This window comes from Pleurodeles waltl, chromosome 1_2 (genome assembly GCF_031143425.1).
Source record: "Pleurodeles waltl isolate 20211129_DDA chromosome 1_2, aPleWal1.hap1.20221129, whole genome shotgun sequence".
NCBI lineage: Eukaryota > Metazoa > Chordata > Amphibia > Caudata > Salamandridae > Pleurodeles > Pleurodeles waltl.
The window spans coordinates 99,918,127-99,935,778 of record NC_090437.1 but is presented as its reverse complement, the minus strand read 5'-3'; the positions used below and the strand labels follow the sequence as shown (position 1 = coordinate 99,935,778).

General features: G+C 47.3%; 1 protein-coding gene across 8 annotated transcripts in view; it reads right to left on the bottom strand.

Annotated features, from left to right (window-relative positions):
* LOC138297158 (tyrosine-protein phosphatase non-receptor type 9-like) overlaps nt 1-17,652 on the bottom strand; it is a 766,145-nt gene that overhangs the window by 60,283 nt on the left and 688,210 nt on the right. The window lies entirely within an intron of this gene.

Genomic DNA, 17,652 nt, shown 5'->3' with positions numbered 1-17,652 from the left:
GTCGAACAGGTGCTACAGTCCCCCAGTAGAATGAGAGTCAGATGATTTAGCATGATTTCAGAGGCAACAACTATAAATTGGGAAGAGGATGTGGGATTGTAAGAGACAGTTCTTTAGATAAGCAGAAGTGAAGGAGGGCATTGGAGAACAATGGACAAACTGTGATACACATTCTGAAGGGGTGTGGTCTGCCATGGATTTATTAAGTACTGATCTTTTGTGTGCGGCTAGTCCTCCTCTGGTCTTGTTTGTGGTGCAATTCCTCTTACGATTTTGTAGGCATACAGTGTGGTGTCATGCAGGATTTGTTAAAAGTCATTATGTAGCCATATTTCAGTAAGGCAAAAGACAACGGTGTCTGAGCCTCTCATGAAATCATAGATGTTACAATTGTTTGTGTTCAAGAACCTTATGTTGATGACGCTGGAAAGTTGATGGTTTGTATTACTGCATGAACTAGGGTGCTGGAAAGTTGGTGGGTTGTATTAAATGGTGACTGGGTGATTAGCTTCAGTGGGCAGATAGTCTGGATTGAAAGGGAGTGGGCATTGCATCATTCATCCAAACCAAGTACCTAGAGAGGCATTATAGTATTCTATTGGCAGCCAGAGATCGCGGAGATCTGTTTGAAGGAAAGGAAAGATGAGAGAGATGGAAGAATCACAGTTGCAGGAGCTCGTAGACTGAAGAAAAAGAAAAGATAGGTATCAGTGAGAGAGTGGGAGTGAGTGGCAATTTTAGATTGATAGGGGTTCTGGAGGCTGCATTCTATGAATAAGGGGTGGAGGATTGAGTGGCATAGTGGCCAAAGGGAAGATCTGCAGGTTGTATTGGTATGAATGTTAGAAGGGTGGATGGAAGGGTACAGAAAGTGTACTGAACGGTGCACAGAAATGTTATGGCTGGTTAATAATGTAGGAAAGCACCCTCTTTTTGGCATGGTTATCCCCACGTTTTGCCTGCTGTCAGTGTGTTTTGACTGTGTTCACTGGGCTTGTGCTAACCAGGACCTCAGTGACTTCTCTCTCCCGCTAAATTTGGTTGTCCCTGACTCAGTACACCCCACAACTGGCATACTGGTGCCCCTATATAAGCCCCTCGTATATGGTACCTGGTACTCAGGGCATTGGGGCACCTGGGAGTTCCCCATGGGTTGCAGCATGTATTATGCCACCCATGGGAGCCCATGCAAAATGTGTCTGCAGGCCTGCATTTGCAGCCTGCGTAAAAAGGTGCAGGCACCCTTTCACTACAGCCCACTGCACCAGGTCACTGTCAGTCACCTCTATGGCAGGCTCTCCTAGCCCAGAGGGTAGGGTGCAAGCACCTGTGTGTGAGGGCAGCCCTGCATGAGCAGAGGTACCCCCACGAACTCCAGCTTTGTTTTCCTGGACTTCGGGAAAACAGGGAAGTCATTTTATGTGTGTACCAGACCTAGCTCACTACCTATGTCCAGCTACATAATGATAACTATGAACCTAGGCATGTTTGGTAGCAAACGTGTCAGAATCAAACCACAATACTGCTGTCAGTATTTAAAGTATGATTCCATGCACTCTGAGGGTTCCTTAGAGGACCCTCAGCATTGCTCCTACCAGCCTTCTAGGGTTTTCCAGGCAGCTCATGCTGCTGCCATCCTACAGACAGGTTTCTGCCCTCCTGCTGCTTGAACAGTTCAAGCCAAGGAAGGCAGACCCAAGGATTTCCTATGGGAGAGGGAGGCACACCGCTTTCCCTTTGAAAATAGGTTTTACATGGCTTGGGAGGGTTAGTCTCCCCAAGCCACTGGTATGCTTTGAAGGGCACATTTGGTGCTCTCCTTGCATAAATCAGTCTGCACCGGTTCAGGGACCTCCAGTTCCTGCTCTCGCGCTAAACTGGACTATGGAAAGGGGAGTAACCACTCCCTTGTCCATCACCACCCCAGGGGTGGTGCCCAGAGCTCCTCCAGGTGGCCACTTGATTCTGCCATCTTGAATCCAAGGTGGGCAGAAGCTTCTGGGAGCATCTGCATGGCCAGGTCAGGCAAGTGATGTCACAGCCCCGCGTCATAGGTGGTCACCCTAGAAGGTGACCAATCCCCCTTTTAGGGCTATATAGGGTCTACCTCTTGGGTGGGACTTCAGACTGGACGTGCAAGTATCCAGCAGGACTCCTCTGCAATGTTCTGTCGGCTTATGGCCACTGGAAACGCAACTGGAGTTCACAGGAACCTACAATCTGCAGCTCCAGTGACGACTTTGCTCTGCAACACTGTTTCTCCCACTCCTTCCAGCAATTTCAACATTTCCCCGGCTGTGCATGCTCTGAGGGCGGCAAGTCTAAAAAGCAAGCAGGAATCTACCTTAGAGTGAAGACGTCACTCCCCTGAATCTGCAGGCACCAACTGCAACAACCTGCTGGGTGGGTCCACTCTCCTGCAACTCTGCATGGATCCGGCAACACATGTGGTGGTCTTGAGTGGTCCCCTTTGTCCCCTCTACCAGCTGTCCAACTTTGGAGGTGGTGAGCTTTTGCACCTCCTTGCAGGACAGTACCTTTGTGCACTGCGACTCTTGCAGCTCCCAGGCTTGTTGACTCTTCTTCAAAGGAATCTTCAGGCTCTGTGTAGCCCCGGCCTCCAGCACTCTTGCCTGCAATGAGTGGTCTCCTACCTGCTGCTCCAGTGACTCCTTTCAAGAGGTGGCGAGTGGGCCTCACTGCGACTCCTATGCCTGCTGCCTCTGAGCTGCCTGTGGGGGCTGCATCGACGACTTCTTGCTCTCCTGACTGCTAGGGGACCCTCCTTCGGTTGAGTACCCTCAGACCTTCCGGGTCCCCAGCAGCTCTGCAACTTCTCCTCTGTGACTCTTGCCTTTGCCAAGGCTTGTGGTTTTTCCACACCACTGACAGACTGCAACTCTACTTTCGATGTGGGACATTGACTGCATCACTTTTGGAACTCTTCCTCTGTTCCTATGCTGCATAGCCAACTCCTGGTCTTCATCGTCAACCTGGTCCTGCATCTCTAGAAGGCGGATTTGTGACCCCTGCCCAAACAGGACACTCCAACTGGAACTGGACTTGGTCCCCTTCACTTGCAGGTCCTCATCTGTCTGGATCCATCTTCTGTTTCTTGCAGTCTTGCTTGGGTCTTGCACAGTCCTTTTACAAAGTTTCTCTGTGGGTTTGGGGAAAAACCAAGTACTTACCTCTCCTGGTTGGTAGAGAGCACTCTGGCACTTACATTTTGGGGTTCCTAGTTCCTCCAGCTCCTGTCCACAGATTCTACTTACCTGGATGGGGGTTGATCTTCGCACTCCATTTTTTTAAGTATATGGTTTGGTCTCGCCCTAGGGTCTCAATTGTTTACTGTTATTTCACTGTTTTCTATTGCTATGCTCGTTCCTGATTGGTAAGGTGTATATAATATTGTTTCCTCACCTGCTAAAATAGTTTTGCCTACATAGTGTTTTAGTATGTGTGTCACTTAAATAAAGTACCTTTATTTTTGTAACACTGTGTGGTTCTTTCGTGTGTGTGTGCACTGTGTGACTACAAGTGGTATTGCATGAGCTTTGCATGTCTGCTAGATAAGCCTTGGCTGCTCATTCACAGAAACCTCTAGAGAGCCTGGCTTCCTGGACACCGAATACACCTCTCTAATAGGGGATCCCTGGACCTGGTATAGGGTGATAACACCATAGGTTCTCAGCACACACCAGGCCAGCTTCCTACAAATAATGCGAGGCAGGAAGGAGAATAGAGTTTGAGGAGTCAACATGCAAAGAAAGACTAACTGGAGGAGGGTATTTGAAAGAAGGATATTGAAAGATGAAGATGAGGAGGAGAGAAAAAGGTGGCATATAAAAGAGCTTAGTTAACCACATGTAAGGGCAAGGAGGAATGGGACTGATGAAGGCAGAGTGAAGTTGGGGATTGGGGATGGGTGGTGGAAGTGGAGGGTGCTTAAGTAGGTAGGAAATTTTTTTTCGTTCACTGGGGGTAGTAAGCAGCAGCACTTCAATTTCTGTTTTAGCTTCTTTTTGTTGGCCTGCTGACATGATTTACTCTGCATCAAAGAAGTCATCTATCAAGTTACAGACTGTTGAAAGTAATAGCTTTTAACAACACTGGGATGATACATTGGTGATTACTAATTTGGGAGCGCTGTTTCATTCAGGTAAGATGCAGTGTCAGTTTATACAGTGGATAACGACTGACTAGTTAGACCTGGAGTAGCAAAAGCTATGCTAGCTACGAAGAATAAATGCTGTTCTCATTAAAAGATGATGACTGTCCAGAGGCAGAAGTACAGCTAAAGTAAAAACGGACTATGTTTAGGTGAGTGAAGCTGAATTTATTCCTGAAAGGGACATGATACAGTTTCCAGTAGTGGTGGTCTGTTCGGATATTCGCCCATCTTCTGATATTGGTATCAGAGCATGAATAGTCACCACTGTAGTGAGTCAGTGGGTAAATCATAAGAAGGTTAAGATCTAGCTTTATAGATATTGATTAGACAACGAGTAGTGTTCTTATTAGCTGAGAAGCAACTAAGGACCTTCCTTAGTAATATTAAGGCATATCAACATATTGGGCCTAACTGTCACTAATGTGTTATAGCCCTAAAAACATTTAATAGGCATCTCAGTGATGGATGTATGGATTTCACCAAGAAGAACCTACTGTACAATCCAGGAAAAAATGTATAAAGACCAAAGGTTGTGGGTCACTAGGGGTGCAGCTGGGCACTGCTAGGAGGAATCCAGAAAAGGTGGACTAAGCTTTAGGAAAGAAACATTAAGAGGTCATCCAATAAGCTCCTGAGGTGCAGTCTGACACAAGAGGAGTGGGCCTGTGGGTTGCGCAGAGGAGCAACTATGTGTAGCTCTAGGAAACTGGACAGCAACCACCACCAGTGGGACTGTGTACACCACCTGGCCACAGTTGATGCACAGCGACAGGACTTGAACAATAACTAATCAACAAGGTAGTGAGCCATCAGGTTTCTCAAGGAACTGCTGAAGTGCCAACTTAATATGCAGAATAAACAGAAGTGGTAGGTTTATTGCGTTAACCGAGAACAAATGTAAGTTATCTTCTAGGAAATGTAGTAGACAGCAACAGTTCAGTACGTGCAAGCAAGCGGAAGAGAAGTTAAGTGGAGCCCTAGGAAAACAAACATCATATTAGGCTGCATAAGTGGCCTGCCAATGATCTGCTAAGGTGCAGTGTTTAGATATCAAATAGACATCGCAGCAGTAGATCTCTGGGTCAACTAAGGAGTAGTTGGGTGCAGCTTTCTGAATAATTACCACAATAGTGGGCTTCCTGGTCAACAGAAGTACAGCCCTGTAGCCTAAATACCCAATGCAGTAGTGGCCCAAGTGAATCAACAGAAGAGCAGGGGCGGTCAAGGGAATATAAGCAGAAATATTGGAAGGGCTATTTAAATATAAATGTTTCATGTCACAGTAAATTACAAGAGTGCAATGCATCCAAGTGAAAAAGGAAACCACAACCCAGTGTGCCGTGAGACAAGTGCAAATTAAATAAAACCACAATTCTGTTTTGTGTGTTTAACAAACAACAAGGTTGATAAACAACTATAACACCAATGTTAAATGTCTGTTTGTTATGTGTCTCAATGTTTCAACCCCCAAAGTGGTACTGGGGGCTTACCAGGACAAGGGGATGCCGGGAGCATCTAAAAAGAGTGATTTTAATAACAAAATTAGTATGCTGATGTAGAGGTTCTAACAAAATGTAGTTGTCGTATGTGCATAAATCTACCTAGATTGGCTGAGTCGTGTCAATGACTGCGCTCCAAGACGGGGGTTGAAAACGTACTATTAAGGTTCAAGACAGAGTTCTATAATCACTACGAAGGTGATAAGCACCTAAGCAAAAAAAGGATATACAATGTAAACAATGGTTGAATAATGCTTATAGAATAGACCCAGATGAATATTTAGCTCACCTTCTCAGGCAGGAGTGCTCAGCATAAAAATGAGGCAGCTGGAGATAACAGCGTCTCAAAAGACACTGGGGTATGGTAACTTTTTGGCACCAGTGTTAATATTAGAGCGTGGCCAATACTAATGTTAAAGGACAAAAAGTTGCATGCTCCGTTCTGCGCAAACCGTCACAGTCTCAGTGGAGACCATGACAGTGCCTAGCCTCTAACAGCGGTGACCGTCAACATCCCAGATGGGCATGACAATTCTTGCAGACAAGTTTCCTATAAGAGGAAGTGGAAAAAAGGAACATACTAAAGATAGATATATACTGACAAAGGGGAATCTGAGTAGAGAGAGGATATAAACAGATCCCGAAATAATGACAGAATAACATTGCAATATAACTTAGAATGAACAAGTTACTTATTTTTGGTACCGCATTATCTGGTAGAGATTGTATCTAGCTGCAGATTCTTTACCCTAGAATTTCCTGGCGCCAGCTTGGAATCTGGAATTTTTTGCCAAGCAGTACCCTGTGCGCACCGTTTGGTGGCATCATTTGGATCTGCTTGGCACCGTAGTTTGAGCCGCCTGTGATGTCACAGTCACCTTAAAGGCACCACCCAGGCATGAGTATGACAGTTCTTTTACCCACAAACTTCCACGTCAGAAGCGCAGGGCCATGGATGGAACCAAAAGGCTGTGAATAAACTAGGGCCCTGAAAGGGATAAACCTTAACTCTATTAGACATATCCGGAGAGTGGAGAAGCATGGGTGGGTGTAAGGAATCTGCAGCTCAGTATAGAATTTCTACCAGATAATGTGTTACCGAAGGTAAGTAACTTGTACATCTGATAGAGACATATACCTGCAGATTCCTTACCCTAGAATAGATACCCAAGCCATAACCTCCTGGCGGTGGGCTGCGGATAAATCTCCTCACCCTAGAAAGTCCAGTAGGACCGAACGGGCAAAGTGTAAATCTCTCCAGACCTGACTGTCCAGGCAGGTGTGTTGATGCCTACGCTGCTGCCTGACAGATATCCAGGACTGGAACACCTCGTGCTAGCGCAGTGGTAGCAGCCTTGCCCCTGGTGGAATGAGCCCTCAAGCCCTTAGGAGGCTTCTTCTTGGTCAGTGCGAAACAGATCTTAATGCAGAGAACTACCAAGAGCGAAATGGTTCATTTCTGCACTGCCTGACCCTTCTTTGCTCCCATGTACCCCCACAAAGTTGGTATTCCACCCAGAACACTTTTGTGCGGTCAAGGTAGAACGACAATGCTCTTTTTGGGTCCAGTCTGTGGAGTCGCTCCTCTTCCTTAGAGGTATATGGTGGAGAAAAGAATGTGGGCAGGGTGATATTCGGACCCAGATGAAATGGGGTCACCACTTGGGAAAGGAAAGAGGCACGTGTTCTGAAAACCACCTTTTCTGGGAACATAGTGAGATATGGTGGCTTAGAGGAAAGAGCTTGCATCTCACTCACTCTCCTGGCAGATGTTATTGCCACTAAGAAGGCTGTCTTGACGGTGAGCAGCCGGAGGGGACAGTTGTTTAAGGGATCGAAGGGAGCACACATGAGAAATGTGAGGACAAGATTTAAGTCCCATTGAGACATTTCAAAGGGTATGGGGAAACATATGTACAAGCCCTTTAAGAAATCTAATCACAATGGGAGGCTTGAAAAGTGAAGGCTGATCAGGCAGCTGAAGTAACACCAAAGAGGTGGAAAGATAGCCCTTAAGAGTACCCAAGGCAGAACCCTGCTGGGCAAGGAATAGTATAAAGAGAAGGATATCAGAAAGAGAAGCAGAAAGTGGATCAATAGATCTTTCTGCACCATAATATACAAATTGTTCCCAACAGCAGGCATATACCATTTTTGTGGAGAGACGCCTGGCTGCCAAAATAACTTTACAGACTTCGGGAGGAAAGTCAAAAGCCATAATTTGCCACTGCTCAATCTCCACGCTCGAAAGGCGCAGAGTTGCTGCTACTGAAGATCCTCCAGAAGGGGCAGCCTGATCAGAGGATCTATGCTCATTTTCCGCAGCTTGGGATACCAAACTCTCCGTGCCCAGTCTGGAGCCACTAGGATTACTTGGGTCCTGTCATTCTTGATCCTCTTGAGAACTCTGGGCAGAAGTGGTATGGGCAGAGAGGCGTACAGGAGGCATGAATTCCACTCACGACGAAAAGCACCGCAGAGCGATTGCCGCCTTGGAAACTCCAACATGCAATACTGCTGACTGAGGAGGCAAACAGATCTAACCAAGGCTCTCCCCACTGCTAAAAGAGTCCTTGCGCCGCCTCCGGGTGGAGACACCATTCGTGATCTGCTAGGCATCAGCAGCTGACTTTGTCCACCCAGGTGTTCAGAAAACCTACCAGTTGTTGAACCATCACGGTTATGCCCTGCTTTTCCAGCCATGTCCAGAGAAGCAGGGCCTCCTGACAAGGGTCCACAAGCCCATACCTCCCTGCTTGTTGCAGTACCACACTGCAGTAGTGTTGTCCGTGAACACCTGCACCATCTTCCCTTTTACAACAGGAAGAAATGCTTTCAGTGCAAGTCGGCTCGCCCGGAGCTCCAGTAATAGGTATGGAGTCCGGATTCCACCAGAGGCCTCTGATCTCCACCTCTCCCAGATGGCCGCCCCATCCCAGAAGTGACGCATCTGTCACTACTGTGAGGATCTGGTTGAGGAAGGGAGAGGAGTCTGCCTCTGATTCAATTGCAGTTCACTAACCACCACTGCAGGCCTTTTGCAGTTGCCTCTGAGATCGTAACCGTGTCGGTGAGATTCCTCTGATGATGTGCCCACTGAAATGTCAGGTCCCACTGCAGGCCCATCAGCCTCAGAGTCTGTCTCACCGAAATCCAGGATAGAGGCCAAAACATTGGTATAATAACTTGAATATCCTGGACTTGCTGCTCGGAAGGATAAGCCGAAACTGCACTGTGCCAGAACAGCTTTGATGAAAGGGAGCTTCTGAGAAGGTGTCAGGTGTGACTTTGGCACGTTTGTAGTGAAGCCCAGAGAATGCAAGAGGTTCCCATTAGTCTGAAGGTGGGTGACGAGAGCCTGGGGCGTGGAGCCTTCAACATCCAGTTTTCGAGGTAGGGGAAGACTTAAATCCCTAACCTGCGCAGATGAGCTGCTACCACCTCCATCACTTTTGTGAACACCCGAGGGGCACTGGTGAGACCAAAGGTGAGCACGGTAAACTGAAAGTGCTTGTGGCCCACCTTGAACCACAAGTGGCGCCTGTGGGCTGACAGGAGAGGGATGTGAAAATACGCATCCTGCAAGTCCAGCGCTACTATCCAGTCTTCTTGGTCTAGGGCAGACATGACCTGAGCAAGAGAGAGCATCTTGAATTTCTCCTTTTTGAGTAAGAGATTGTCATCCCGCAAATCCAGAACGGGGCGAACCCCCTTGTTCTTGTTGGGAATAAGAAAGCAGTGGGAATAACAACCACTGCCTACTTCTGACATTGGGACTCTTTCTATGGCTCCCTTGGCCAAGAGAGCTGTAACTTCCTTGCAGAGCAAGGCTAAATGATCCTCCGTCAGCCGTCTTTTTAATGGAAGTATAGAGGGAGGTTAAGACTGGAAAGGGAGGGAATAGCCCTTCTGTATGATCTGCAAGACCCATTTGTCCGATGTTATGGACCGCCAATGAGGGAGATGAAATTGAATCTTCCCTCCAAATGGACGCACGTAGTCTTGCAGAAGCATACTAGGAGGGCTTGGGTGCTGTGGATGAGGGGGGGCTGGGTGGTGGCCAACCTCTGGTCAGACCTTCTGGGTCTGAAGGTACTACGACGTCATCCTCGCACTGGATGTTTGAGTTGACGATGGACAGTAGCTGATTTGTGGGTGGCGTGGTACCACACTCCTTCTGAAACCTAAAAAGGGGCGAAAGGCAGACTGCTGGCGAGTAAGATCCAAGAGGTCCAAGAATCTGGCCGTAGCCAGAGAGTCCTTGAACCGCTCAAGCAGCGGGACTGCTTTTTCTCCAAATAGGTGCGAGCCATTGAAGGGCATGTCCATAAGGTTTGCCTGGACAGCCCCCAAAAATCCAGACGTACGGAGCCAGGCGTGACGACTAAGGGCCACCATCGATGAAATCACCCTACCCAGCAAGTCAGGTGTGTCCAAATTGTAAACTTTGCTGCTTCTCTCCCATCTTTAACAGCTTGTGAGAGAGTGTTCTGCATGCCCTCCGGGACCTGGGGCAGCACCTGTGCCACCGTAACCCATAAAGTATGGAATGTATGAAACAAAACAGCCCAATAGGCATGAGATGTTTACAGACCTCAATGCCAGGCTGGAAGAAGAAAACATTTTCTTACCAAGCTGATCCAGCTTCTTGGATTCCCTATCCGGGGGAGCGGAAGTGAAAGCACCATGGGAAGTGGAAGCCTGAACCACCAAGCTCTCTGGGGTGGGGTGTTGGGTGAGGAAACTAGGATCATTAGGACCTGGTTGATGGAGGCAGATTGCCCTATTAAAAGGAGCCCCTATGTTGGTTTTGGACCATGTCGTCAGCAGTACATCAGTGAGGGCATTGTTAAAGGATAACACTGGTTCTGATTTGGAAACCCCCAGCTGAAGCACCTCAGTCAGGAGGTTAGTCCTGACTGGCACTGTAGGGAAATCTAGGTCCAAGACATCAGCTGCCCTACACACCACCACAGCATATGAAGCTCCCTCCTCCATGGCCACCGTAGGAGGTGAGAGTATGCCAGTATCTGGAGAAGTATCCAGTCCACTGGTTTCCCTTGATCCGCATACCAGTCCATATGCTCCATACCACATTCTAAAAGGTCCTGAGACACCTCCCAATCCTCACCTGAACCTGGCTGATAATAGTAAGCCTCAGGCACTGATCTGGCCCCTGTTGTCGCTGTAGAAGTCAGAATCTGGATTGTACAACGTCGTTCCAGCTCAGTCATCTGGAATGAGGATGGGGCTCGCACCACCGGTGCACAACAGCAGAGTCGGGAGCGTCTATGTTGGGAACAACACCTAAGGAGTCCGACTGTCTGCACTCGGTGTCGTTTCAGATCCGGTATTGGATTTAGGAGTCCCCAAAGGCGCCAAGGATGAAGCTTCTGGAGTGGAATCCGATGGGGCCCCTGCAGACCCCACAGGGCCTGAAGGAGGCGCCAGCTCGCACTAATATGAAGTGCATGGCATCGTCAAAATCTCTTAGCTGAGCAGGGGTTTTTCTGGCTCCTGGAAAGGGGAGGGAGGCTCAAAGTCGGCCGAAGGGCATGGTGAAGTTGAAGCCCGCTTGGACTTCTTGTTTTTGAACCTCTTCCCTGAGTGCCCGGAGGACCTTGAGTGCGAAAAAGAGGACTTCTCCTGGAGCGATCCCGCGACCCCCTCCTCGATCCGGACCGTGACCTCCTAGGAGTCGCACCAACCGAAGTCGAATGACGGGCCGCCATGAGCTTTAAAGACCGCTCTCTCAAAGCTTTTGGGGTCATGGCCCGGCAGTCGGAACACAACTTAGAGTCGTGGTCTCTGTCAAGGCACCAAAGATATACCTGATGGGGGTACGTCACCAACATGACGCAATGGCATGCACAACCAGGTTGAACCCTGTCTTCCTCAATGTCATCCTCGCACAGACTTCAAAAAGCTTTGACAAAAAGGTAGATAAAAAGCCATGCCAAAAAAGGCAGAGGGTAGCTCGAATACGGATCTGCGTTTAACCTCTGCGGAAGGAAAATGACTGATGTACGAGCGCCCTGGTGGCGCCTTTATCAGCAACTGTGATGTCGCCGACGACATGTGGATATGAACAACGCCACACGACAGCGCACACAGAGTACTGCTCAAAAAAAAAAAATCCAGGTTTCAAGCTGACGCCAGGAAATTCTAAGGTAAGGAATCTGAAGCTAGAAGTCTCTATCACATACAATGCTTACATAGAATTAAATGAAGAATCACATGTTACAGCAAAATGAACAATTCGTAATGTAGTAAGTGAAACTCAGTTAAACTCAATCTTTGAAATATGTTGGTGGCTATGTCACATGCATACTCATCTTGATGACTTTGGACTTGTTGTCTGACCTAACCAATTCCTCCTTTTTCAAGGTGTTTTCTAAATTATGTTAATCTGTGATTTCTCTGTATGCCTTGTGCTGTCTAGAGAATTCCATCTCCTCATCATGCAGTTCTGGGGCCACACGTTTGACCGCTCTACCCAAATTAAATATCCTCCCATCCTGGGTTTTATTCCATTTTGAAACAGTTTAATTATCCTCATTGGTTCTGTGTATTTACATTCCTGTTTGTGACCAGTGAGAGCTCTCACTTTAACCCACTCACCTAATTTGAAGACACTGCCTGATGCACAGTACTCCTAATAAATGTGCAAAGCTCATGTCTAGTATCTTCCAAGTCACCAGGAACAACCTGTTCCATCACAGAAGTGTCTGTTTCCATACGCAAAAGTGCAAAAAACAAAGCTCCAAGCCTTAAAATGTGAAACCAGGCAACAATGGGTTAATATACTGAGGGGAAAGACAGAAAGCCAAAACTCCTCCCCTTGGCAGAGTTTTAATGAGAAGACGACGAGCTGGCACAGAGAAACGGGAGCCGGCCCAGCATTGTCGTGGTGTGAGGAAACGAAGCAAGATTGCGGTGAGCACGTCCTTGGTGATTCCCTAGCCTCAGAAGCAACGCGAATGACGGTTGCTGCCTGAGGCAAGGAAAAGAATGTTGAAACGCTGCGCCCGATGGGGAGCGCTGGAATCTAATGAATGCAGCAACTTGCCGAATAAAAATATAGGGAAACGAGCGCTGCAACGAAACGAAGTATTAGGCAGAAAGCATGATAACCATGTATTGAATAAGCATAACATGAAAATTAACAATAAAACGTGAAGAGAAACGTTAATTGTGAACTTATCTTGACTGCAGCAGCAAAAAAAGAGGACTGCTTGCAGTCAAGTGACATCATAATGCTATATGTGTACCCCTATTGGTTGATATGTCTAGAACTACGTTTTGAATCCCATTGGCTGTTTATGTTAGCCTCATGGGATTTGTAGTTTTTACTTGACTGATGCTATAGAATAGAGTGAGAAAAGAAACGCATAATAGGAGCCTCATGGGATTTGTAGTTTTTTCTTGACTGCTGCTATAGAATAAAGTGAGAAAAGAAACGCATAATACTCGCCTCCGTGTCTTTAATAAAATTAAGACTTTCCGTCATAGACTAGGAAAATCTACATTTTTTATTACATTCACTAAAGTTTTTTTTAAAAAGTTTAAGTTCAATAGGTCTTTACAACTAGACTGACAGCCTCGTAGGTTAATGTGCACACTGCACGATTATTTTCACAATCAAAAAGTCACAGGTTCAGTTCAGTGCCAATTTTGCTGTGGGTATAATAATGTTAACCGCTGTTACAAGCGCCATGTTCTATGTTCAGGCCATGGATATTTTGAGGCTTTTTCAGAACATTTTTTCTGCTGGTATTTTGATACTGCATCAGGAGGTTTAAAAGGAGCACTGCTTACTGCTCCCTCTCCGAATATAGCTTTCCTCATTTTAACACTTTCTTCGTTTTGTGCTCATCTTCTAATCGTGAATTTGGGAATACCGTCTTGGTGCAATAATAGAAAATTCACAGCAAGCTAATCAAATGCTGGTCAGAGATGAATATATTTCAGATGTTTTAACTTCTTGGAAATAATTTCGTTTAGTTTCTTTGACCATTTTTTTTTTTTTTTTAAAGAGAACCACTACCCACCTTTTCCTTCTTTTCACTGCACTTAAAGCATTGAAGAAGTCTTTAGCGGAACGACGCAAACCACAAATCTGGGCCACTTTTCTGTGGTGCCCGGGCCTATATTTGATCTCAGTCCAACCCTGACTTTCTCCAGCAAACGTAACTTTTAGCACCAGACATTCAAAATGGCACCTACTCTGAAGGAAGACGCCATGCACTGCTTCTCGTTCGCCCCTAACCTCGTGAGTAGAACTCTAGATGAAAGAGTACCCAATGCGCTTGCTCAGATCCAGATGTGATGTATTATCTTGGAGACAAACGTGTGAATATTAGTGTGTGCATCCCTGTCAAAATGCACTTGCGATCAGTTTTCTAGATATCGCTGATGGTGGGCATGCAACTCTAAACAGGCTTGTCAAAATAAGTGTGCGCGTACCTGACAGTGGTGCGGATTACAAAGAATGCAGATGTCGCTGATTAAAGCTGCGTGATGCCAGTTCCTGTGTTGAACAATACTGCTGCCTCAACGTCAAACTGCCCCCAGCACTCGGACATGATATACTTGTATTGACAAACACTGTTCACTGTGGACACACGAGTGGAACTGCCAGACTTCTCCCATGTAACCCACACGCTGAAACTGTGCACCTTCAGCCCTTAATGCTGCTTGACATCTCAAAGCACTATAAGGAAGTCACATTTGTTTTAAGGTGGTGTTACTACACAATTGTTCTTTTGTACACTGCAGTTGTTTTATTAACACCATATCTTGCCAATGACTATGGAAAGCCAAAATTGTGCTTAATTTACTGCCTCAGAAATGTGCACTAATTAATAGATGTGCACCGATGAATAGGTCTAAATTAGACTATGGAACTATTTGCTTTTGGGGCTCGGTGTACCATTTTTCACAACAAATTCGTAAATTCTCTGATCCAGCTTACTCTCAATTAGTTGTTAGCGTTAAAACTCTGTAGTCATCCCTCACTGGTTTTGTAGCCTGGCACCAGGTACTCACACAGGATGTGCCATGAGTGTAGTTCACTTGTACTGTTGCTATAGGAGTGATCAACCCCCTTAAAGGAATGCTGTTATGTTCTTGGCGTGTTGAAGTGTAGCATGAGATGGCTAAGTCTTCAGTCGTCGCCAGTGTGAAAATATAGCAACAATACTCAATAAAGAAGCACCACATGTGAAGAAACTTGAGTTACATCAACTGCTCACACCTCAGCCACTGCCTAGGTCTCAACTGCCCTTACCTTTTGAGTCCCCTTACAGAGGCTGCATTGGATTTCTGGGTGCTGCAGAAATCCATGAGCACAGGCCAATCCACAGAGAGGCTGTGTTGTGTCATGTTTCAGTACATGTTGGAGCCTCTATGTATGTTTATGGCTCAGGGGTTGCTAGGATTAGAATATACAGATGTCCTGAAGCGACATTCTAGAGCGTATCAATTGTTGTTGTGCTCTGTGGATGACGGCTGCTGAGGGATGCTTTCACTGTACCTTTTTTTTTTTATACAACGTTAAACCTATGAAATAGAATGTGCGTCTGGAGTTTCTTCCTGCTAATGACACAACATGAACTGGCAACAAGTTTTTGTGAGTCGACTCACCACTCAAGAACAGTCTCCCTGCTCACCTTAGGTCAGAGATGGCAATTACGAGACAATAAGAATTCTGTTTTATCTACAGCGTCTTCCAACATAGGCGATGTAGGAAAGTACCTTCTTGCCTGGCATGTTACCCCCATTTTTACTTGTATGCATGTTTGTTTTTGCCTGTGTCACTGGGATCCTGCTAGCCAGGACCCCACTGCTCATAAAGTGTGCCCTGTATGTGTTCCCTGTGTGGAGCCTAACTGTATCACTGCTAACCAGAACCTCAGTGTTTATGCTCTCTCTGATTTTAAAATTGTCACTGAAGGCTAGTGACTAATTTTACCAACTCTGGAACACCCTTATAATTCCCTAGTATATGGTCCCTAGGTACCCATGGTATTGGGGTTCCAGGAGTTCCCTATGGGCTGCAGCATTTCTTTTGCCATCCATAGGGAGCTCAGACAATTCTTACACAGGACTGCCACAGCAGCCTGAGTGAAATAACGTCCACGTTATTTCACAGCCATTTTACACTGCACTTAAAGTAACTTATAAGTCACCTATATGTCTAACCCTCACTTAATGAAGTTTAGGTGCAAAGTTACTTAGTGTGAGGGCACCCTGGCACTAATCAAGGTGCCCCCACATTGTTCAGGGCAATTTCCCTGGACTTTGTGAGTTCGGGGACACCATTACATGCGTGAACTACATATAGGTCATGGCAATGTAACATGTCTAGGATCATGGAATTGTCAATTCCATGCATCCCCGGGGCTCCAGCATAGATCCTGGGTACTGCCAAACTAACTCTCCGGGGTTTTCTCTGCAGCTACCGCTGCTGCCAACCCTCAGACAGGTTTCTGCCCCCCTGGGGCCTGGGCAGCCCAGTCCCAGGAAGGCAGAACAAAGGATTTCTTCTGAGAGAGGGTGTTACACCTTCTCCCTTTGGAAATAGGTGTTAAGGGCCTGAGAGGAGTAGCCTCTTCCAGCCTCTGGAAAGGCTTTGAAGGGCACAGATGGTGCCCTCCTTGCATAAGCCAGTGTACACCAGTTCAGGGATCCCCCCCAGTCCTGCTCTGGCGTGAAACTGGACAAAGGAAAGGGGAGTGACCACTCCCCTGACCAGCACCTCCCAAGGGGAGGTGCCCAGAGCTCCTCCAGTATGTCCCAGACCTCTGCCATCTTGGATGCAAAGGTGTGAGGCACAATGGACACCTCTGAGTGGCCAGTGCCAGCAGGTGACATCAGAGACCCCTCCTGATAGGTGCTTACCTCTCTCTGGACCCAATCCTCCTCTGAGGGCTATTTAGGGTCTCTCCTGTGGGTTTCTCATCAGATAACGAATGCAAGAGCTCACCAGAGTTCCTCTGCACTTCTCTCTTCGACTTCTGCCAAGGATCAACCGCTGACTGCTCCAGGACGCCTGCAAAACCCCAACAAAGTAGCAAGAAGACTACCAACAACATTGCAGCGCCTCATCCTGCCGGCTTTCTCGACTGTTTCCTGGTGGTGCATGCGCTGAGGGCTGTCTGCCTTCATCCTGCAATGGAAGCCAAGAAGAAATCTCCCGTGGGTTGACGGAATCTTCCCCCTGCCAACACAGGCATCAAATGTCTGCATCACCGGTCCTCTGGGTCCCCTTTCATCTTGACGAGTGTGGTCCCCGGAACACAGGAGCTGGATCCAAGTGTCCCTCGGGTCCAGTGGTCCTTCTGTCCAAATTTGATGGAGGTAAGTCCTTGCCTCACCACGCCAGACAGTAATCCTGTGTACTGCGTGAACTGCAGCTGCTAGGGCTTCTGTGCACTTTTGCAAGACTTCCTTCATGCCCAGCCTAGCCCAGGTCCCCAGCACTCCGTCCTGCATTTCCCAACTCGCTGAGCTTGACTCCGACTTCATGGGACCCTCTTTTTTTTTCTTTTTCTGAGACGACCACCATGCTCAGATCTTCTGAACGACTGTTCAGGTGTTTCTGCGGGTGCTGCCTGCTTCTGCGTGGGCTCTCTCTGTTGCTGAGCACCCCCTCTGTCTCCTCCTCCAAGGGGCGACCTCTTGGTCCTTCCTGGGCCCTGGCAGCACCCAAAATCCTCAACCGCGACTCTTGCAGCTAGCAAGTCATGTTTGCGGTCTTTCTGCGTGGAAACAACTCTGCATTCTCCAGCACGCCGTGGGACATCTTCTGACCAAAGGAGAAGTTCCTGGCACCTTCCGTTGTTGCAGAATCTTTGGCTTCTTCCACCCAGAGGCAGCCCTTTTGCACCTTCATCCGGGGTTTAGTGGGCTCCTGCCCCCCATGGACACTTGCGTGACTCTTGGACTTGGTCCCCTTCCTTTGCATGTCCTCAGGTC